Genomic DNA, 23,430 nt, shown 5'->3' on the forward strand with positions numbered 1-23,430 from the left:
AAGGCTCTGTGCCTCAATGCAGAATAAGGTGGATGAATTAACTGCGCAGATAGCAGTTAACGGATACGATGTGATTGGCATCACGGAGTCATGGCTCCAGGGTGACCAAGGCTGGGAACTCTACATCCAAGAGTATTCAGCATTTAGGAAGGATAGACAGAAAGGAAAAGGAGGCGGGGTGGCGTTGCTGGTTAAAGAGGAAATTAAAGCAATTGTAAGGAAGGACATTAGCTTGAATGATGTGGAATCGGTATGGGTGGAGCTACGGAATACCAAAGGGCAGTAAACGCTAGTGGGAGTGGTGTACAGGCCACCAAATAGTAGTAGTGAGGTTGGGGACAGCATCAAACAAGAAATAAGGGATGTGTGCAGTAAAGGTACAGCAGTAATCATGGGCGGCTTTAATCTACATATTGATTGGGCTAAACTAACTGGTAGCAATGCTGTGCAGGAGGAATTCCTGACGTGTATTAGGGATGGTTTTCGAGACCAATATGTCGAGGAACCAACCAGAGAGCTGGCCATCCTAGACTGGGTGATGTGTAATGAGAAGGGACTAATTAGCAATCTTGTTGTGCGAGGCCCCTTGGGGAAGAGTTACCATAATATGGTAGAATTCTTTATTAAGATGGAGAGTGACAAAGTGAATTCAGAAACTAGGGTCCTGAACTTAAGGAAAGGTAACTTTGACGGTATGAGGCGCGAATTTCCTAGATTAGACTGGCAAATGATTGGTTGACAGTGGATAGGCAATGGCAAACCTTTAAAGATCATATGGACAAACTTCAACAATTGTACATCCCTGTCTGGAGTAAAAATAAAACGGGGAAGGTGGCTCAACCGTGGCTAACAAGGGAAATTAAGGATAGTGTTAAATCCAAGGAAGAGGCATACAAATTAGCCAGAAAAAGCAGCAAACCAGAGGACTGGGAGAAATTTAGAATTCAGCAGAGGAGGACAAAGGGTTTAATTAAGAAGGGGAAAACAGAGTACGAGGAAGCATGCCGGAAACATAAAAACTGACTTTAAAAGCTTCTATAGATATGTGAAGAGAAAAAGATTAGTGAAGACAAATGTAGGTCCCTTGCAGTCGGATTTGGGTGAATTTATAATGGGGAACAAAGAAATGGCAGAAGTACTTTGGTTCTGTCTTCACAAAGGAAGACACAAATTACCTTCTGGATGTACTAGGGGACCGAGGGTCTAGTCAGAAGGAGGAACTGAAGGATATCCTTATTAGACGGGAAATTGTGTTCGGGAAATTGATGGGATTGAAGGCTGATAAATCCGCAGGGCCTGATAGTCTGCATCCCAGAGTACGTAAGGAAGTAGCCCTAGAAATAGTGGATGCATTGGTGATCATTTTCCAGCAGTTTATCGACTCTGGATCAGTTCCTAGGGACTGGAGGGTTGCTAATGTAACACCACTTTTTAAAAAAGGAGGGAGAGAGAAAACGGGTAATTATAGACCGGTTAGCCTGACATCAGTAGTAGGAAAAATGTTGGAATCAATTATTAAGGATGAAATAGCAGCACATTTGGAAAGCAGTGATTGGATTGGTCCAAGTCAGCATGGATTTAAGAAAGGAAAATCATGCTTGACAAGTCTTCTGGAATTTTTTGAGGTTGTAACGAGTAGAGTGGACAAGGGAGAACCAGTGGATGTGGTGTATTTGGACTTTCAAAAGGCTTTTGACAAGGTCCCACACAAGAGATTGATGTGCAAAATCAAAGCACATGGTATTGGGGGTAATGTACTGACGTGGATAGAGAACTTGCTGGCAGAAAGGAAGCAGAGAGTCAGGATAAACGGGTCCTTTTCAGAATGGCAGGCAGTGACTAGTGGAGTGCCGCAGGGCTCAGTGCTGGAACCCCAGCTCTTTACAATATATATTAATGATTTAGATGATGGAATTGAGTGTAATATCTCCAAGTTTGCAGATGACACTAAACTGGGTGGCGGTGTGAGCTGTGAGGAGGATGCTAAGAGGCGGCAGGGTGACTTGGACAGGTTAGGCGAGTGGGCAAATACATGGCAGATGCAGTATAATGTGGGAGCAAAAACACGATGGCAGAATATAATCTGAATGGTGGCAGATTAGGAAAAGGGGAGGTGCAGCGAGACCTGGGTTTCATGGTTCATCAGTCATTGAAAGTTGGCATGCAGGTACAGCAGGCGGTGAAGAAGGCAAATGGTATGTTGGCCTTCATAGCATGGGCATTTGAGTATAGGAGCAGGGAAGTCTGACTGCAGTTGTATAGGGCCTTGGTGAGGCCCCACCTGGAATATTGTGTTGAATTTTGGTCTCCTAATCTGAGGAAGGACGTTCTTGCTATTGAGGGAGTGCAGCGAAGATTCACCAGACTGATTCCAGGGATGGCTGAACTGACATAAGAGGAGGGACTGGATCAACTGTGCCTTTATACGCTGGAGTTTAGAAGGATGAGAGGGGATCTCATAGAAACATATAAGATTCTGACAGGACTGGGCAGGTTAGATGCGGGAAGAATGTTCCCGATGTTGGGGAAGTCCAGAACCAGGGGAAAACAGTCTTAGGATAAGGGATAGGCCATTTAGGACTGAGATGAGGAGAAACTTCTTCACTCAGAGAGTTGTTAACCTGTGGAATTCCCTGCCGCAGAGAGTTGTTGATGCCAGTTCATTGGATATATTCAAGAGGGAGTTAGATATGGCCCTTATGGCTAAAGGGATCACGGGGTATGGAGAGAAAGTAGGAAAGGGGTAATGAAGGAATGATCAGCCATGATCTTATTGAATGGTGGTGCAGGCTCGAAGGGCCGAATGGCCTGCTCCGGCACCTAGTTTCAATGTTGCTATGTTTCATGTTTACCCAAAAACAGGCCTGCATAGTCAACATGGACCCTAGACCACGGTTTGGAGGGCCAAGACCATAAACTAAGTGGCGCCTCCCTGGGTGCATTGTTTTACTGCGAGCATGTGTTACATCTATGCACGCAGGACTCTAAGTTCACATCGATACCGGGCCACTATACGTGGGATCTGGCTCTCGCTTTAATCATTACGATGCCTGGGTGGGTACTGTGGAGGTCACTACCCGATTGCCTCACAGAAGACAGTCTGCCTGTATAGACATTTCATCTTTGCGCCGCTGGTATGGCTTTATCTCTTCCTGCATTTCCACTGGGACACTGGACCAGCTCCCGTGAAGCACACAATTTTTTACTAGGGACAGTAAGGGGTCCTGGCTCGTCCAGGTTCTAATCAGTCGGGCTGTGACGGGTGATTGCTCAGTCTCGAATGCTTCCATTACCATGACTAAATCTGCGGGCTGCGCCATTTCCATCCCCGTGGTGGGCAATGGCAGTCTACGGAGAGCATCGGCACAGTTTTCTGTGCCTGGCCTGTGGCGGATGGCGTAGTTGTATGCGGACAACGTGAGAGCCCATCTCTGGATGCGGGCCGATGCATTAGTATTTATCCACTTACTCTCGGAAAACAGGGATATTAGTGGCTTATGGTCCGTTTCCAATTCAAAATTTCTGCCCAAGCAGATATAGATGCATTTTCATTACCCCATAGACACAAACTAATGCTTCTTTTTCAATCATGCTGTAGGCTCTTTCAGCCTTAGTCAGACTCCTGGATGCATAGGCAACTGGTTGCAATTTCGCAGATTCATTAGCTTGCTGCAATAGACACCCGACGCCATACGACGACGCATCACATACTAGTACCAAACGCTTACATGGATCATACAACACAAGCAATTTGTTTGAGCGTAATAATTTTCTCGCTTTTACAAAGGCATTTTCTTGGCTTTTGACTCATACCCGTTCATCTCCTTTAGGCAGTAAGGCGTGCAGTGGTTCTAACAGTGTGCTGAGACCCAGTAAGAAGTTACCAAAGTAGTTCAGGAGTCCTAGAAACGACCGCAGCTCCGTCATGTTCTATGGTCTCGGTGCGTTATTGATTGCCTCCGTCTTCGAATCGGTGGGCCTGATGCCGTCCGCCGCAATTTTTCTCCCCAGGAACTCCACTTCAGGCACCAGGAAAATGCACTTCAAGCGTTTCAACCTGAGCCCCACACACTTGAGTCGACTAAGAACCTCCTCCAGGTTCTGCAGATGCTCGACTGTGTCCCGATCTCGAACCAAGATGTCGGCCTGGAAGACCACCGTGCGTGGGACCGACTTCAGTAAGCTTTCCATGTTTCTCTGGAACATCGCCGTGACTGATTGAATTCCAAACGGGCATCTGTTATAAATGAAGAGATCTTTGTGCGTGTTGATGCAGGTAAGGCCCTTCGATGATTCCTCCAGCTCCTGCGTCATGTAGGCCGAGGTCAAATCCAGCTTCGTGAACGTCTTTCCTCCTGCCAGTGTAGCAAAAATGTCATCAGTCTTTGGTAGTGGGTATTGATCCTGCAGGGAGAAACAATTGATCGTTACTTTGTAATCACCACAGATTCTGACGGTGCCGTCTCCCTTGAAGACAGGAACAATCGGACTGGCCCACTCGTTGAATTCGATTGGCGAAATGATGCCTTCTCGTTGCAACCGGTCCAGCTCGATCTCTACCCTTTCTCTCTTCATGTACGGTACTGCTCTCGTCTTCTGAATGATGGGTCACGCTCCCGGAATTAGGTGGATCTGCACTTTTGCTCCTTGGAACTTCCCGATGCCTGGTTCGAACAGCGAAGTGAACTTGTTTAAGGCCTGGGCACACGAAGTTTCATCAGTGGGCGAGAGAGCTCTGACGTCGTCCCAGTTCCAGTGTATCTTTCCAAGCCAGCTCCTGCCGAACAGCATGGGACCATCGCCCGGTACCACCCAGAGTGGTAGCTTGTGCACTGCTCCATCGTAGGAGATCTTTACAGTAGCACTGCTGATTACAAGCATCAGTTCCTTTGTGTAAGTTGTCAGTTTCGTGCGAATAGGAGTCAAGACTGGCCTTAAGGCCTTGCTCACCACAATTTTTCAAAAGTCTTTTTGCTCATAATTGACTGGCTCGCGCCCGTGTCCAGCTCCATTGACACCGGGAGTCCATTTAATTCAAACTTTCCGCATTATCGAGGGATACTTTGTGGTAAATGTGTGCACCCCATATACCTCTGCCTCCTCGGTCTGGGGCTCTGGTTCATCGTGATCCGCCGTGGATCTGTCCTCCTCTGCAACGTGGTCATTTGCAGGATTAACAAGGTTTGCAGCTCGCCTGCACATTGATGGGAGGTGTCCAATTGTTCTACAGCCCTTGCAAACGTACTCTTTGAAGCGGCATGAATGAAAATGATGATCACCCCCGCAGTGCCAACAAGGTGTTAATGGCCTTGCATTCATCACCCTTGATGGTGGACTCGGAGACATCTGCTGACATGCAGCTGCAGGCAAGTGGGGCCTGCCCTGTACGTTGCGATTTGAAAACAACAGCACTTGTTCACAATACTTGTAGCAGCACTCGTGTGCTGAGAGATTTGCTTAGTATTGTCATTGGTAGCAATGAATGCTTGGGCTATCGCTATGGCCTTACTCAAGTTTGGGGTCTCTCCAGTCAAAAGTTTGCGAAGTATCACTTCATGGCCAATGCCAAGTACAAAAAAATCTCTGAGCATGTGCTCCTAATGTCCTTCAAATTCGCAATGTCCTCAAGGCGTCTTAGCTCGGCGACATAACTTGCCACTTCCTGGCCTTCAGACCTTTTGTAATTGTAGAACCGGTACCTCGCCATCAGAACGCTTTCCTTCGGGTTCAGATGCTCCCGGACCAGTGTGCACAAATCATCGTCCGATTTCTCTGTGGGTTTCGCTGGAGCAAGCAAATTTTTCATGAGGCCATACAGACGGCGAGGAGAATCGCCCTTCGTTTGGCAGCGTTCGCTTCTCCTTCCAGCTTATTGGCCACGAAGTATTGGTCGAGTCGCTCCACAAAGATTTCCCAATCATCTCCCTCCAAGAATTTCTCCAGGATGCCCACTGTTCTCTGCATCGTTGGGTTTGTCATCTGTATCTCGTCGCCAGTTGTTATATATGAATAAGGAGTCTGACTGGATACTGTGAGCTCAAAGTAAAGTGTGACCTTAATCTTTGATTGCAGGTATCCAGAGTGCATCTCCAGCCTGTGTTGGCCTCCTTAAGTACCTGTGCACCAAAGGGATTGTGGGATCCCTTGGGACTCCAGGGGATGAGCCCTCTGGTGGCTGTACAAGGTATATACAAGTTTACATACATAACAGTAATGCCATTGAATATCAAGGGACAGTGGTTAGACTCTCACTTGTTGGAGATAGTCATTGCCCTGCACTTGTGCAGCACGAATGTTACTTGCCTCTTATCAGCCCAAGCCTGAATTTGCCAAATGATTCTGGTGAGCGCCATTTAAAAAAAAAATTAAATCGTATTCTATACTTCATGTAGTGTATCCGTTTGGCTCAGAAAGCCGTGCTCTGCCTCTGGGGCAAAATATTGTGGGTTTAAGCAGGTACCAAAGGTTTGAATTTGTAATCATGGCGAACACTCATCTGAGGTACTGAGGAGGGATCTATCACTGGGCAAAAAACAGGTGATAGCCAATAGGCTGCTGGTTTTACACCTCGCCCGATTTTCTTTTCCATTCACTTTAGTGGAAAAGCAAATGTGGAGAGATGTCAAATCGGCGGATGATTCACTATCACCCATTTATCACCCAGCGCTAAAAGTTAAACTTACCCGCAGGGAGTTCTCCAGTCTCAGAAATACTTTTTGGATGAAACCGAGGTCCCTCCTGACTGTGCAGGTGGACATTACCAATCTCACACTGCAAAAAAATTGATGAACCGATGATTAGTTTCATTGCTATTCAAGGGGCATTATTGGTACAGAATAGCTACCACATTTGCCGAAATAGCAGTTACTGCCCTTCAAAAATAACTAATTGTGTGAAGTCCTTTGAGACATTTCAACCTTATAAAAGGTACTATGTAAAGGCAATTATAACTTTTTCTTACATCCTCAGCTATTATCATTATACATTGTTCCGAGCTGCAACATTGCAACAATATACAGGCAAATTCTTCAAAGCAAATGTTAATGTCTTTGGTCCATAATCATTCGTTTTTATAAGTCCAACGCAATTATCTTTGATGTTCAGAGTCCTCCAGTTTATACAGAGTAAAATATGAACGAAGTAAAACTTTTATATCTCTGCAGATGATTTTGCCAGAATTTCAACTTCAGGTGCTCACATCAGCAAGTCATCATGGTCTGAGTACAAAGGTGTGCCTATCCAGTATGAAGAACCTCCCATGCATTAGGAAAGGGAAGAAACCAAACTTATGCAACAAAGCCCATGTGGTGAATAGATCCTCGAGTGTGCAATCAGACAGTGTGTAGTAATCTCTTGTATACAAACTTTATCAACAGATAAAAGTGTCACATCACCAGAGCCGAGAAATACAGCCTCTTGATCCTCCACATCACAATCCAGAGAGTGCATATGTTAGAGACTAGATACATTTGTGGAGACCGATTATAATGAGTCCAACTGTGTGCAGAAGGACATAACAATTTCTCTGCAATACAATGGTGCCTGGTTTCCAGAGCATGTTGCTTCTAGTGATATGAAACTCCAGGAGTTCTCTTTCTTATGGTGCTGGGATGCTGCCATTCAAATCTCTTAGAGACAGTTGAGGGGAATGTCTGGACATTTTCCAGTGGCTCATCTGCCACTCCATCTTGAAGGTGACCAATCTGGTGATTCTCAAAGCTCAAGAAAAACAAGTAATGTCAGAAATCAAAAAAAAATGTAAATAGGTTAATTGAAACCTATAATATGATTTAATTCCCTCATACACAAATTAGATCTTGCACTAATTTATGTTGTAGCATGTTATCTTTTTGAAAATATATTACTGCATACAAAGATTTATATTTGATATTAACACTTTCAAAGTTAATATTAATGTGTTTCAAATTTTACTTTTAACTAATTTTCAATCTTTATCACTAGCTATTAAATGTTCCTGTGATTTCAGCAATAAAAGTTTCATCAGTGGTAACATCTGTGGTTGGGAAAATGTTGGAGTCCATTATTAAAGAAGCAGCAGCAGAACATTTGGAAAAACAAAATTTGGTCAGGCAGAGTCAGCATGGATTTATGAAGGGGAAGTCATATCTGACAAATTTTCTGGAATTCTTTGAGGATGTAATGAACAGGGTGGATAAAGGGGAGCCAGTGGATGTGGTGTATTTGGACTTCCAGAAGGCATTTGACAAGGTACCACATAAAAGTTTACTTCACAAGATAAAAGTTCATGGGATTTGGGGTAATATATTAGCACGGATAGAGGATTGGCTAACTAACAGAAAACAGACTCGGGACAAATGGTTCATTCTCTGTTTGGAAATCAGTAACCAGTGGGGTGCCGCAGGGATCAGTGCTGGGACCCCAACTATTTACAATCTATATTAATGACTTGGAAGAAAGGACTGAGTGTAATGTAGCCAAGTTTGCTGATGATACAAAGATGGGAGGAAAAGCAGTGTTTGAGGAGGACACAAAAAATCTGTAAAAGGACATAGACAGGCTAAGTGAGTGGGAAAAAAATTGGCAGATGGAGTATAATGTTGGAAAGTGTGAGGTCATGCACTTTGGCAGAAAAAAATCAAAGAGCAAGTTATTATTTAAATGGAGAAAGATTGCAAAGTGCTCCTGCAGAGTGGGACCTGGGGGTACTTGTGCATGAAATACAAAAGGATAGTATGCAGGTACAGCAAGTGATCAGGAAGGCCAATGGAATCTTAGCCTTTATTGCAAAGGGGATAGAATATAGGAGCAGGGAAGTCTTGCTACAGTTATACAGGGTATTGGTGAGGCCACACTTGGAATGCTGCGTGCAGTTTTGGTTGTCATATTTACGAAAGAATATACTTGCATTGGAGGCAGTTCAGAAAAGGTTCACTAGGTTGATTCTGGGGATGAGAGGGTTGACTTATGAGGAAAGGTTGAGTAGGTTGGGCCTCTACTCATTGAAATTCAGAAAAATGAGAGGTGATCTTATCAAAATGTATAAGATTATGAGGGGGCTTAACAAGGTGGATCCAGAGAGGATGTGTCCACTGTTAGGGGAGACTAGAACTTGGGGGCATAATCTTAGAATAAGGGGCTGCCCATTTAAAACTGAGATGAGGAGAAATTTCTTCTCTCAGAGGGTTGTAAATCTGTGGAATTAATTGCCTCAGAGAGCTGTGGAAGCTGAACACTGAATAAATTTAAGACAGAAATAGACAGTTTCTTAAACGATAAAGGGATAAGGGGTTATGGGGAGCAGGCAGGGAAGTGGACCTGAGTCCATGATCGGATCAGCCATGATTGTATTAAATGGTGCTGCAAGCTCGAGGGGCTGTATGGCCTAATCCTTCTCCTATTTCTTATGTTCTTATGTTGTTGTCCCATACCTTTATCCAGATGAAAATAATGGTTTTTCATTCACATTTAACATGAAAGTCCACTGGCCCCAACTTGGCAATGCAAGCTAACATCTGGTTTCTGAAATGTTTCTGGAATCATTTGTCTCTCTCTTAAAATGCCAGACCTGTTTTTATTTACTTGCTAATGCAGCGAGTGGTTCACACAAAAACATATAAAATAATTTGCCATACCCATAAATTTCACAAGCGCATTTTTTTAAATATGTTTTTAACCACAGAATGCTATGGTATGCTGTGGTATGGTATACCACATGATCCAAGTATTACAAAATTTTGGTATTCAATAAAGTATCTATTATTGGTTTTCTAGTGTAGGTATATTAAAGTAATGCTTATTATAAAATAAATATTGTATATTTTGACTTCATTTTCCTTTACTTTCCTATCTTACAGACAGTGTGGTTTTTGTAATCTGAGCAAGTCTACATTTAATCTGTGGTTGACGTATAAAGGGGTCATGGATGATCTTTTTGACACAACAGTTGATTGGATCCATGCTCATATTTGGCAGAAAATGGAAGGTTTTTTTCTTCCTATATAACTGTAATTCAGAAGATGGGGAGGAACATCTAATTTTCTATCCGATGGAAAATGGGCAGAGAATTTATCGACTCCTGGAAGATTCATCCCAGTGTTTGTTCTTCTCAGCTGCTGCTGCTCAGGATGCTAAGAGTACAAGACCAGCAACATGGCACGATGTTTTTATCGACAAACTGAAGGAAATGGTAACTCCAAGCAGTAGACCAACCACCATGTGATGAGGTCAACGTTCATTTTTTTTAAACTTGAAATTGGGGAGTATTTTCCCGAAAATGCTAGATCATTGTAGTACCTCAGTCCGAGCATACAACATGGATGGGCAGGAAAACATTAACTGATCCTTCAAACCTACCCCACACACTATGATGGTTGAAGCATCATAACTAGACATTTCTTACTCCCCTCTCTCCCATCTCCCCCATCCCCCCCACCCCACAGCCATGTAATATGTAATCTCCTGGACAAGACAAAAAAAGTGAAACAAATAGAACACCAGACAAACAACCCAAGATTGTTCTATAACACCAAGGGTGAAAAGGATAAGCTCTCGAAATGTATGAGATTTCTAAAGTGGGGGAGAATGGTTGATATGAGAATCTCAATTACCCTTTATTTCTTGGGGTGGAGAGGGGCATCTCATTATTCATTTCTGCTCTAGAGGTTCTCTGTGGGGAAGAGTTCAATTATAGTACAATTTGCAGTTTGAATGCTTAAATCAGCTTGGTTCTATACAATCCAGGAACAATTGTATAAGTTCAGATTGTTGATGTACATTTTGAGAGTCCAGAATCTGAGTAGCTTCTTAATCTATGTCTACATTTGAAATTCACATTTAAGAAGTAAAGTGGAGTCTCCACTGGATCACAAGCGCTCTACTCAGAGCTCCGACACGGCAAGCGAGCCCCAGGTGGGCAGAGGAAACACTTCAAGGACACCCTCAAAGCCTCCTTGAAAAAGTGCACATCCCCACCGACACCTGAGAATCCCTGGCCCAAGACTGCTCAAAATGGAGGAGAAACATCGAGTCTCTTCGCCAGGAGCACGCGGAAGCCAAGCACAAACAGCGGAAGGAGCACAGAACAACCCAAGCACCCCACACACCCATCCCTCCAACCACCGTCTGCCCCACCTGTGACGGAGACTGTAGGTCCCGCATCGGACTCATCAGTAACTTGAAAACTCATATTAGTGTGGAAGCAAGTCATCCTCGACTCCGAGGGACTGCCCAAGAAGGATAACCTCTGCCCATATTTGGCTCCCTTCCCTCCTTTTTTTTCAACCGCCACCCTCCCCCTCCCCCCCTCGGCCCCCCCACCCCGCCCTCCCCTGATCCTATGCAAGTTTCTTCGCGCTGTCTCCAATGGCAGCTGGTAATTATTCTGTCATTCACACCCTATCTAGAATAACCTTTTTCTAACTTCTGCCATTACCATCTCAAGTTGGCCCATCATCCCTTTTGTCTCTCTAATCTCTCCTATCTTCCACTCTATCACAGACCTTCCCTTTTGTTCTTTCCTCTCCTCCCCCTTTCAGTGCTCCTTAAGAATCTGTTCATTTCAAACATTTGCCAGTTCTGACGAAGGATCATCGACCTGAAACGTTAACTCTGTTTTTCTCTCCACAGATGCTGCCTGACCCACTGAGATTTCCAGCATTTTCTGTTTTTATTTCAGATTCCGCATCCACAGTATTTTGCTTTTCTATCACCAACTGTAATGGTGGTCCAAACATTTTGCAGTACAGGCAACGTGGAAATCTCCTATCCACACCAACAACCTTTTGTTAATAAAGGATAGTACATCCAAATTAAATTTTTTCTCAATTTGGGGAAAATTCTAATTAAAAAAAAAGTTAAATCCTCAGGGAGGATGCTCAGCCCAACTATCTTCAGCTGCTTCATCAATTACATTCTCTCCATTATAATTCCACAGCATTCAGCACCATTCATAACTACTCTAATAATGTCACCGTTCATGTTAGCCTACAGCATGACCTGAATAACATCCCGGGTTTGGCTGACATGTGGCAATTAACAGTTACACCACACAAGTGTCAGGTAGTTACCAAGTTAACATAAGAACATAAGAACATAAGGAATAGGAGCAGGAATAGGCCATTTGGCCCCTCGAGTTTGCTCTGCCATTCAATAAGATCATGGCTGATCTGGTCATGGACTCAGCTCCACTTCCCTGCTCGCTCCCCATGACCCTGTACTCTCTTATCGCTCAAAAATCTGCCTATCTCCGCCTTAAATATATTCAATGATCCATCCTCCACAGCTCTGGGGTAGAGAATTCCATAGATTTACAACCCTAAGAGAAGAAATTCCTCCTCATCTCAGTTTTAAATGAGTGGCCCCTTATTCTAAGACTATATCCCCTAGTTTTAGTTTCCCCTATGAGTGGAAATATCCTCTCTGCATCCACCTTGTCGAGCCCCCTCATTATCTTATAAGTTAAATGAGATCATCTCTCATTCTTCTGAACTTCAGTGTGTATAGGCCCAACCTGCTCAACCTATTCTTATAAGTCAATCCTCTTATCTCTGGAATCAACCTAGTGAACCTTTTCTGAACTGCCTCCAACGCAAGTATATCCTTCCTTAAAAACTATATGCAGTACTCCAGGTGTGACCTCACCAATACCCTGTGCAGTTGTAGCAGGACTTCTCTGCTTTTATACTCTATCCCCCTTGCAATAAAGGCCAACATTCCATTTGTCTTCCTGATTACTTGCTGTACCTGCATATTAAATTTTTGTGTTTCATGCACTTTGCAATTTTTCTCCATTTAAATTATAATTTGCTTTTCTATTATTTCTGCCAAAGTGGATAACTTCACATTTTCCCACATTGTACTCCATCTGCCAAATGTTTGCGCACTCACTTAGCCTGTCTATATCCCTTTGCAGATTTTTTGTGTCCTCACAATTTGCTTTCCCACCCATCTTTGTATCATCAACAAACTTGGCTACATTACACTCGGACTCTTCATCCAAGTCATGTTGAATAAGAGAAAGCTAAGCCATCTCCTCTTGACATTACCATTGGCAAGTCCCTCACTATCAACATCTTGGGTATCATTGGACAGAGGCTTAACTGGACCAGCCATATCAATACAGTTGGTGCAAGAGCAGTACTCTGTGATGAGTGGCTTACCTCCTGACCCTATCTATTGTCTACATGACTCAAGTCAGGAATGTGATCGAATACTCACCACTCACCTGGGTGGGGTCCACACAACAACACTCAAGAAGCTCAACACCATCCAGGACAGTTCGATTGATTGCCACACCTTTCACTGGATGCAATATCCATTGACTTTGTCACTGGCATACTCTGGCTGCAGTAAGTTTGATCAACAGGATGCCATGCAGAAACTAACCAAGGTTTCTTCAACAGCATCTCCCTCTTCTGTGACCTCGACCATCCAAAATTTTAAAAAGTAGCAATGTCATGGGAAAACCATTAGCTCCAAGTTCCCCTCTAAATCACACACCATCCCCACTTAGATTTATAATACTGTTCCTTCATCTTTGCTGGGTCAAAATCCTGAAGTTCCCTACCTCGCACCATTGTAAGAGCACCATCACAAGCTCTGCAGCGATTCAAGGAGAAGACCCCCATTAACATACCAAGAAAATAAGGGATGGACCATAAAGGCCAGTGTCACCGCATCCAGTCAACAAGAAAAATTATACCAGTTCAAATTTTTTCTTTGAATATGGAATATGGCTGCATTATTAATACTCTGGCCTTGATTTGTGTACTTGCATCAGAAGGAGAAAGCATCATTAATGTAATATATGCAGTCCAATTCATGCTTTTCTTTTTAAGTTTTTAATTAAAACAGTGAAGTTGCGCTATAGCTGTCAATGATTAGAAATAAAGTACAGAGTGCATTAAAACTTTTAATGTGCATCCCTGTAACTTATTTTGGGCTCCAAACTACGCGACAGTGGAGCTGAACTTGTTTTTTGGTACTTATGTCTGAGAAGATGCAATTGGTACCCAATTAGTCTCTCCAGCTCTATAGATTTACGGCCAGATATGTTCTTGGAACAAATATTTTCACTTGAACACAGTACTACTGATGTCATCGTACGCAGAGGATTTACTGTGATGAAAGGCTGCATTGGAGGGAGCAGCATGCGGCGGCCCGGCCCGGAAATCGACGTGGTCCCGGCCTGCAAGACCATCAGCAGGCCGGGGCCAGCAGAGGGAGCAGCGTGTGGCGGCATACCACTGCAGGAGGGCGATGGCTGCGAAGTCAAGTCGCTGGCTGCAGTACGGGCAGGCACAGCAGGAAGCACGAAGGAGTGGCAAGAGTTTGTAGAAGGAAGTGACCAGGACCCAGGAGAGGCGTGAGTCTGGGGCCCAGAAGAGGCGAGAGTTCGGGGGCAGCACGAGCCAGCCCACATTGCGATATGTGTGTGCGCTCGGTCTGTGCAGCAGAGCTGGTCGCCAGTCGTCTTGGGTAATCCTTGCCACTGGACCAAGACCTAGCTCTGTCAAGCCCGTGTGGTGGCTGGTGTGCAACGGCCACCACACGTTAAAAAAATCCAAGCACAGGCATCTTCCATCTTCCAAGATGTAGTTCGGGATCTGGAATATTAGGTCCATCATTGAAACACCTGTGAACTCATTCCTTTTTGCATGGAAGCAAGTCATCCTCGCTTCGAGGGACTGCCTATGATGATGACACAGAAATTGGAACTTATTTGACTTCAGCCAATGAAGTAATGAATGTAACTGACAAGTAGCTTCTTAAACTCCTGAAATATGGAAAACCATGCAGAGATGTGCATTCACATTGACTTACCTTTATTACTTGCCAAGCAGAAGTATTTTGCCAACAGATTGCAAACATGAAAAGATATAAGTACCTCATAGTCTATTTATTCAATTAAGTTTACCATTAAAAACTTCTTAGCATAGAAATATGTAATTATTTTGATGTAATCAATGACAATCATTGCTATAATGCTACATTTCATCTAGAGGCTATTCATAGAGCAGGAAATTAATATTTTATCTTATTTCTCTGGTTGTAAATAGTCTATGCTTATTAACGCAGCTGCAGAGTTTAAACAAATATACTTAACTTTGTAAATAGCCTTTGTCAAGCCAATAATAATTAGATTGAAAACAGGTGGTTTGTTTAAACACTTGCACAAAGGACTCTGTCAACCTTGAATGAAGACAGAATTTGACTGGGTCACTTAGTTTGAGCTCAGAGTATGAGCTAATTGGTCTCGTATTTATCAAGCTTTCTTAATAGATATCTGAAGGCCTTGTAATATGAATTGAATGAAGTAATTACAGTGGTTGATAAGTGCAAAAAATGATCAACAAGTTGTAACATGAAGTTTGAGTGGTTTTAATACTCACAAAACTGAATACGTTTGGAAAATCAATGGTCATAGGTTTGCTTTTTTCACCTAAGTTTATTAAACATACACTTACTTTGATTTGAAAGTAAACAATATAATATAGTTTGTTTAATACAAGCATTAGGTGTTTAATTTTGACAACTTGCTCTATTTAGAAAAATACTTTATTAAAGGACTGCCACCTACTGGCATTTTTCATGAATTACACACTGCTGTAAGTTCGTACATTCCAACATGATGAGACTTATGATCGAATGTATGCAGACTGAATGCAGCTGAGTGCAAATTCAACAACAGATAATCAGATTAAATGAAATATGTTTAATTTGACGAATTAGTGGTTAAATGTTTTCTGTCCTATTTGTTTCTTGTTTCCTTGATGAGATCCACGGAATGCTAATTTCAGGAGTATTGGGAATATTTAGAACTGGAGACTCGAGCCTTCTGCATATTAGTGAATCTTCTCCTTGTAGTTTTACATAAGCATACAGGCATACAGGTGCCTTTGGTGTCCCAACAAAATCTTCCTTCATGGTAGCAACTATAGTAATGCGATGATTTAAATTTTTAGTTAACGCTCTGTTTGGTCCACTGATGGAGGGGTATTCTCCATCTGCGATGATAATTCTTCCATCTGTCCAATTATGGGTTGTCTGAGGAGGCATACGCCAAATTGTGATGCCATCTGCATGTCTGATGTCAGGTGGTGTGGCAGGGAGGGAGTGATATTTGTCCGGATCCTTACTGGTCAGTGGATCTGAAGCAGTGAGATTCGGCGGTGGGAAAATTATTGGAAAAAATCCTGAGGGACAGGATAAATCTTCATTTAGAAAGACACGAATTAATCAAGGACAGTCAGCATGGATTTGTTAAGGGAAGGTTGTGTCTGACTAACTTGATTGAATTTTTTGAGGAGGTAAGGAAGGTCGATGAGGGCAGTACTTAAGATGTAGTGTATATGGACTTTAGTAAAGCTTTTAGCAGGGCTACGGACCAAGGACTGGAAAGTGGGATTAGGCTGAATAGCTCTTTGTTGGGTAGTGTGGACATGATGGGCCGAAATGGCCTCCTTCCGTGCTGTACATTTCTATGATTCTATGACTCTGGGAGATGTTGTTTTTTTACTGATTGGCATGGTCTGAATAATTGAAGTTTGGATTCCAATTTCATCCCAGCACTCATATCTCCCAGTGGCAAGTATAGTTATGGTGAGGAGAGGGAGAGGGTGTGCAAGGAGAAACAAGCAAATTAGAAAAGAAAATCATAGAAGACAAATAACAGCAAAGTGTGAGAATAAAAGATGGAGGAAGCTTTCACTTGAAGTAAAAAGCTACAGTCAGTTTAAGTCAGCCATGTATTTATTTCTCATCTACATTCATTTAGAAGTGTTTGGTAGGTGATCACTGTATTGTAGAAGGATGGTGACTCGAAGTGGAAAGATCAGAATAAGTCCTGCCTTGATTATCCCTTTCTTTTTATTCATTGCATTTACATGAGAAAACCATTTTCTGCCTCCATAACATTCCACTATTTCTTCCGCCTTCTCAACTCGGAAACATTTTGCTCACAGCATATTTCATTATACTTTTCTGTTTCTTTTGTACAACCTACAACAGAAGTACAATTTGGTGGAAAATGTATTGCTTGCAAAAGAAAGTCATTCAGTGTTTGACCACCCAAAGCAGAAATAAAACTACGAGAGCTCCTTAACTAAAGAGGATTGCAACATAACCTGTTTTATGCTGAAGTGGGAGTCCTGATTAAAGAAGGAGACAAAACCAAGGCCCTGAAATGATGCTATGGGATACCAGTGTGTCAACGCTTATTGCACTTATCTGAAGTTACTTTCCCCATTTAAATAAAATGACAGAGAGGAATTTCAGGATTAAGCAATCGGATGCTTGTATCCTATGGCGTAACTTCAGGGTCCAAGGGGCAATTTTAACAGCAAAGAGTCAGTGGGTGTGGGAGCGGGCGGGTGGTTAAATATGCTGAAATCAACCCGTCGACTTCCACATTTAACTAGAGCGCGTTTGGCTGCTTGCGAGAAATCCCCCTCGGGAGAGGCGGTAGGCAATTAAAAGATGTTAAGAGGCAATTAGAAGATGTTTTAACTGCAGATTTGAGCTTGAACTCTGAGTGCACAGGTTTCCCAGGCTTCCTGTAACTTGCCAGTGAAAGCAAGGTGAGGTGACAGCTCAAATATAGGGGGCTGAGTGATAGGCAAACAATCCTATAAGTACTCAGACCTCACACTGGCTTCCTCACTTAAGTGAAAGGCTTTTGCTTACGGGACTTGTTCTGAGAGTGGGCTTTCACTACTCTGAGGTAATTTCTACACTTTCCATCTGTCAAGCATGGATGCTGCTAATGCAGCTTTGCCTTGGACCTCAAATGAGGACCAAGATGAGCAACAGCAACAACAGCACCAGCAGCAGGAGAGGCACCAGCAGGAGCAGCAGCTGTCTTGTTCTTGTTAGGTGGATAGGTTAGGTGAGTGGGCAAACGCATGGCAGATGCAGTATAATGTGGATAAATGTGAGGTTATCCACTTTGAGGGCAAAAACACGAAGGCAGAATATTATCTGAATGGCGGCAGATTAGGAAAAGGGAGGTGCAATGAGACCTGGGTGTCATGGTACATCAGTCATTGAAAGTTGGCATGCAGGTACAGCAGGCGGTGAAGAAGGCAAATGGTATGTTGGCCTTCATAGCTAGGGGCTTTGAGTATAGGAGCAGGGAGGTCTTACTGCAGTTGTACAGGGCCTTGGTGAGGACTCACCTGCAATATTGTGTTCAGTTTTGGTCTCCTAATCTGAGGAAGGACGTTCTTGCTATTGAGAGAGTGCAGCGAAGGTTCACCAGACTGATTCCAGGGATGGCTGGACTGACATATGAGGAGAGATTGGATCGACTGGGCCTGTATTCACTGGAGTTTAGAAGGATGAGAGGGGATCTCATCGAAACATATAAAATTCTGATGGGACTGGACAGGTTAGATGCAGGAAGAATGTTCCCGATGTTGGGGAGGTCCAGAACCAGGGGACACAGTCTAAGGATAAGGGGTAAGCCATTTAGGACTGAGATGAGGAGAAACTTCTTCACTCAGCGAGCTGTTAACCTGTGGAATTCCTTACCGCAGAGAGTTGTTGATGCCAGTTCATTGGATATATTCAAGAGGGAGTTAGATATGGCCCTTACAGCTAAAGGGATCAAGTGGTATGGAGAGAAAGCAGGAAAGGGGTACTGATGTGAATGATCAGCCATGATCTTATTGAATGGTGGTGCAGGCTCGAAGGGCCGAATGGCCTACTCCTGCACCTATTTTCTACATTTCTATGTTTCTATGTCTCACCGACCTGCTGCTCCACAGGAGAGAGGGGACAAGCACAGTGGTGCAGCTCGCAGGAGGCAATACCCTCAACACAAGGTTTATAGGCAGAGGATCTGCTTCATGGACATGTCGGAACACTGGTGCCTCAGGTGACTCAGGGTATTGTGTCAGGTGGTTGCAGACATTTGCAGCCTCCTGGGAGAAGGCCATCTTCCAAGTGGACCTGGTGGGCACACTTTGCTAGTGATTGTCAAAGTCATCACCGCCCTCAATTTCTTTTCCCTTGGCTCCTTCCAGGGATCTGCAGGAGATATCTGCAGAATCTCACAACCTGCTGCCCACAAATGCATCACTCAGGTTGCCGATGCCATGTGTGGCAGGATCAGCAGTTATGTGTACTTTGCAACTGAGGAGGACAGTCGAGCGCTCGGCTTTACGGCTCTGGCTTGCTTCCCACAGGGCCAGGGAGTCAATCAAGGCACCCCCAGATCACCCTGGAGTCTTCATCAACTGCAAGGGTTTCCACTCAATCAATGTTCAGCTCGTATTCAACCACAAAACAATCATCATGCAGCTATGTGCGAGATTCCCAAGCAGCTGCCATGATGCTTTCATCCTGCACCAGTCCACCCTCCCAGAGCTCTTCGGCCCTCGAAGCAGAGTTAGCAGCTGGCTCCTTGCAGACAAGGGCTAGCCCCTGAAGATATGGTTGCTGACACCCGTTAGGAGCCCAAACAATGAGGCCCAGGATAGACACAATCCAAGCCACAGGACCACGAGAACTGTCATCGATCAAGCAATCGGAATGCTGAAGATGCACTTTAGGTGCCTGGACAGATAGGAATGGGTGCACCAGCAATGTAATTATGTATGAAGAATATTGTGCTGGAGTCAGCTTGGGAAGAGAATCTCCCTGACAGGGGCATCATTTAAGCAAGATGCAGCCTTGCCACTTTGGGACTCCATTAATGCAGTTGCTTCCTCTGTTCCTCCACCTGGACAACCCTTCAATTTTCATCTTCGCAGGATCCCTGTAAATAGTTCAGCTGAAATAGACCCATGCATGTCATCATCACGCCCGCTCATGCTAATTGGACGGAAAACCTATAAGTCATTAAAAAGCCACTGACAGACGCGTTGCAGCTACTTCTGGGTTTCCTGCCCTCAGCCCATCTGCAGGTAAATATTCCAGCCCAAGTTTTATACTCAATGTTAAGCCTCAGTGCTAACAAAACGTATTAATTGAATAGAATGTGCCCATTAAGAATTCTTAAAACTAACCTAATTTTAGTGTATCTTAATACTGGCTCTCAGCCAATGAGAATTGGTAATTAAATGTTCTTTCTACTAACAGTCTTGAATGGGGTAATTTTCTGATTTTGCACCACTGTCGGAGAATCACATCTGCTGTGCATGTATATCAGAAATGGTTGGAAAATCGTGTGTAGCCTACACCTCTATTTCTAACATGTGCTCTGCAGGTAACTCACTTCTTTAATTCTTTATCACTGATCACCTGAATGGCACGCTTTGTTAATATGTCGCCACAGCCACATACAGCATGATTTGTAGGAAATGAAACCTGAGAATGCAGCAAATTAGTGCCTCAACATTGGGGGATCAAAATTAATTGAGGTGTGTTTTTTTATGGTTCAATAAGACAATAACATTGTGTAGAAGGGACTGATGTATGCTGCCAGTATTTAGTTCCATTATAAATGATATTTTGAGGAACATATCTCCTGCTGCTGGCATTATAGCAATGGCACGTCGTAAAAATTGTTTTATTTATTCATTCCAGGATGTGAGCATCGCTGGCAAGGCCAGCATTTATTGCCCATTCCTAATTGCCCTTGAGAAGATGGTGGTGAGCCGCCTTTTTGAACCGCTGCAGTCAGTGTGGTAAAGGTAATCTCACAGTGCTGACTTTTTTTTGCGGTTTGGTACAATGGAGTGGCTTGCTAGGCCATTTCAGAGGGCAGTTAAGAGTCAACCACATTGTTGTGGGTCTGGAGTCACATATAGGCCAGACTGGGTAAGGATGGCAAATTTCCGTCCCTATAGGATATTAGTGAACCAGTTGGGTTTTTATGACAATCTGATAGTTTCATGGTCACTATTACTGATATTGGCTTTTAAAAATAAATTCCAGATTTATTTAACTGAATTTAAATCCCCCCCAGCTACCATAGGTGGGATTTGAATTTACGTCTGCTGGAATTTTAGTCCTGGCTTCTGAATTACAGGTCTAGTAACATAACCACTATTGCTACAACAGTTTACACCACAGAAGGATGGAATTGAGTCATGGCTGTTCTCATCATCATCATAGGCAGTCCCTCGAAGCGAAGATGACTTGCTTCCACGTCAAAAAGGGATGAGTTCACAGGTGTTTTAATGTTCCAGATCCCAAACTAATATTCCAGATCCCGAACTACATCTTGAAGGGTGGAAGATGCCTGTGCGTGGATTTTATTAACGTGTGGTGGCCATTGCACACCAGCCACCACACGGGCTTGACAGAGCTAGGTTTTGGTCCAGTGGCAAGGATTAACCAGCACAACTGGATACTAGCTCTGCTGCATGGACCGAGCGCGCACACATATCGCAGTGTGGGCTGGCCCGTGCTGCCCCTGGGCCCTCATCTCTTCTGAGCCCCAAACTCACGCCTCTCCTGGGTCCCAGTCACTTCCATCTACAAACTCTTGCTGCTCCTTTTCCCTCCTGCTGTGCCTGCCCGCACTGCAATCGGCGACCTGGCTTCGCAGTCATCGCCCTCCTGCAGCAGCACTCGCTGCTCCCTGCAGTGGAATGCCGCCGCACGCTGCTCCCTCTAATAGCCCCGGCCTGCTGATGGTCTTGCAGGCCGGGACCGCGCCGATTTCCAAGGCGTGACTGTTCTATGCTGCAGTGGTTGACTAAACCATAATGGTTCTTTGGTAGCAATCCACATTAAGGCAAACCACAGTGATATTCTGGATGTCCATGATGTCATGTATCTTACATGGCTACTGTTGGTACTATCACAAGGTGTGCCACCAGAGGGCACAGCGGTGGGAGACTTGTAAGTTACCTGTACAGGTGTGCCTGCCTAGTATAAAAGGCAGGCCACCAGGTGTGATCCTCACTCTGGAGTTAACGAATAAAGGATCAAGGTCACTATAGTTCAAGTACAACACATTTCTTCGTGGAATCATTACTAGAGCATCTAAGGACACAACAATTGGCGACGAGATTACGAACTTTCACACGGAAATGGCTACCCTTGGTATGTTGCAGCAGTTCGCCGATGGTGATGATTGGGACGCCTTTGTGGAGAGGCTAGAACATTTCTTCACAGCAAACGACCTGGCAGGAGGTGACCCGGCCACACTGGCTGATAAGCGCCGAGCTATCTTGCTAACCAGTTGTGGGCCCACCGTCTATGGCCTCGTCAGGGACTTGCTGGCTCCAGCGAAGACAACGACCAAGACATACAAGAAGCTCGTAACCCTGATCCATGAGCAACTCAAGCCCAAGGAGAGCTTCCTCACAGACAGACACCGGTTCTATACACACCGACAGCCCGAAGGCCAGGAAGTGGCGAAGTACGCCGCAGACCTCAGGAAGCTGGCGGCACCATGCGAGTTCAATGAAATGCTGCGGGACATTTTTGTCATTGGAATTGGCCATGAGGGCCTTCTTCACAAGCTGCTGTCAATGGACACCATAGTCACACTGCAGAAGGCCATCTCTGTGAGCCAGGCATTCATGACCTCGAGCTGCGGCTCTAGGCAGATGACTCACCCTCAGGACTCAAACCCGGCAGGTACTGTGCACAGAGCAGCGCTATTTAGGGGCTGGACTGTAGCACACAAACCCTCTCAGGGAAGAGAGAACAGGTCCCCGAGTCCCTTAACTCAGAGACCGCCGAGGCGGGGCTAATCGAGTAGCTCCATGCTGGCGTTGCGGAGGGAATCACAGGGCTCTCCAGTGCCGCTTTAAAGACTTTGTATGCAAAGGCTGCAGCACAAAGGGCCACCTCCAGCAAATGTGTAAGAGAAATATGACTCACTGTGTCGATGAAGAGCCTGCAGATAGCCATGAATCCAGCGCGGATTATGAATCGATAGGCAAAGAGGCAGCCCAGACCCACGGGGAGGTACATAACATGTTTACCTGCACCACCGAGTGTTCCCCGCTGAAGAGGGAAATCAAGATAGAGGGCATTCCAGTCTTCATGGAAGTGGACACGGGGCGAGCCAGTCAGTGATGAATCAAGAAGCCTTTGAGAGGCTATGGGACAATCAAGCTGAATGACCCAAGTTGGTCCTGGTTCAGGCAAAGCTGCGCATCTACACTGATGAAATCATCCCAGTCGTTGGTAGCGCGAATGTAAAGGTACTCTATGATGACAAGTTACCTCTGTGGATTGTTGCAGGTGATGGACCAAAGCTGCTCGGCAGAAGGTGGATGGAGAAGATCTATTGGAAGTGGGAAGACTTCACCCCTCTGCGCTCAGAGGCAAAGCAAGCCCTCACCTGAGGGTGGACCCAACACCGGAGAGCAGACCAGCACGGCACCCGAGGTACAGACCGCTCAGCACGACTGCGTGGAGATGATCCAGCTGGGACGACCCGAACGCACCTTCCAGGCTCCAGTGGCAGGACTCCGGAGGAAGAAAATCGGATCCAGAGGCGACGTCCCAGCTTCGGAGGCAGAACCGGGGGAGAAGAGAATCATC

This window comes from Pristiophorus japonicus, chromosome 14 (assembly GCF_044704955.1).
Source record: "Pristiophorus japonicus isolate sPriJap1 chromosome 14, sPriJap1.hap1, whole genome shotgun sequence".
Taxonomy (NCBI): Eukaryota; Metazoa; Chordata; class Chondrichthyes; family Pristiophoridae; genus Pristiophorus; species Pristiophorus japonicus.